Source organism: Erinaceus europaeus, chromosome 16 (assembly GCF_950295315.1).
Source record: "Erinaceus europaeus chromosome 16, mEriEur2.1, whole genome shotgun sequence".
NCBI classification, from domain to species: Eukaryota; Metazoa; Chordata; class Mammalia; order Eulipotyphla; family Erinaceidae; genus Erinaceus; species Erinaceus europaeus.
The window spans coordinates 9,021,793-9,022,981 of NC_080177.1; the positions used below are offsets into that span (position 1 = coordinate 9,021,793).

The 1,189-nt window shown below is 46.6% G+C and overlaps 1 pseudogene; it reads right to left on the minus strand.

Moving 5' to 3' along the window:
• Nucleotides 1-290: 290 nt before the first annotated feature.
• Nucleotides 291-1,021, minus strand: LOC103123184 (60S ribosomal protein L7-like; annotated as a pseudogene).
• Between the last annotated feature and the right edge of the window lie 168 nt (nt 1,022-1,189).

Below are 1,189 nucleotides of genomic sequence, written 5' to 3' on the forward strand. Positions count from 1 at the left end.
AACAAAAGGGAATAAATAAGTAAATATTAAAATAAAGAAATACATCTTTAAATACCTTAAATATATAATTAAGAAATTAGAGACTGAACTGTGGGGCCGGGTGGTGGCGCACCTGGTTGAACACACGTTACAATGCACAAGGATGTAGGTTGGAGCCCTTGCTTCCCACCTGCAGGGGGAAAGCTTTGCAAGTGGTGAAACAGGGCTGCAGTTGTCTGTCTTTCTCCCTCTGTCTCCTCCTACCCTCTCGATTTCTGGATGTATTTCCAATAAATTAAGATAATCAAATATTTTTTTTTCAATTTGAAAGCAGGTATGGCTTATTAACTGACCAGATTAAAAAAATAATCACAGTAGACACCTTAGTTCATTCTTCTAACAAGCCTGTTCATCTGGTCTTCCCTGTTACTAGCATCTCCACCTTCTACGAAGTGTGTGGTCTTTTCTTCATACCACCCCGTGGAGAGGATAATCTGAATGGCCAGAGGAAATTGTTTGCCTCTTTGAAGCGTTTTCCATGAATCAGATCCTCCATGCAGATGATGCCATATTTACCAAGGGATCCAGCAATCGAGGAGTTATCTGTCACACCAATCCGTTTCTTGTGGATTTTGCCATAACCTCGCTTGTAATCAGTTCATTTACTGACTTCAGATTTGGGTACCCCCAAGCAATAGAGGGCTCCACAATTCTCAACATGTTAACTGAAGCCTTACTGAGCTTAACAAAGGTGCCGTTGAAGATCTGTCGAAGGCGAAGAAGCTACAACAACTTCCGGACCTTTGGGCTCGCGCCGAGCCGGGTGGGTCGTAGAAGTTGCCGGCTTTCCTTGCCCTCCGAGACATCCGAATCTCGGTAGTGTACATCTGACTGTAATCCTTGTGGTAGTACTTCGCTTCTTCATAGATAAGCTTCCTCCTTGCCTTGCGAAGTATTTTCTGGGCAAACTTCTTTCTCATACGCTTGATTTTCAACTCGGCAAAACTCCTTTGCTTTTTCTTCAGGGTTTATGGCACACCAGGAACCTGAACCACCACCCCCACCCCCTTCTCCTCCTCCCTCCTCCCACTCCCCCTCCTCCTCCTGCTCCTGCTCCTCCTCCTGCTCCTCCTCCTCCTGCTCCTCCTCCTCCTGCTCCTCCTCCTGCTCCTCCTCCTGCTCCTCCTCCTCCTGCTCCTCCTCCTGCTCC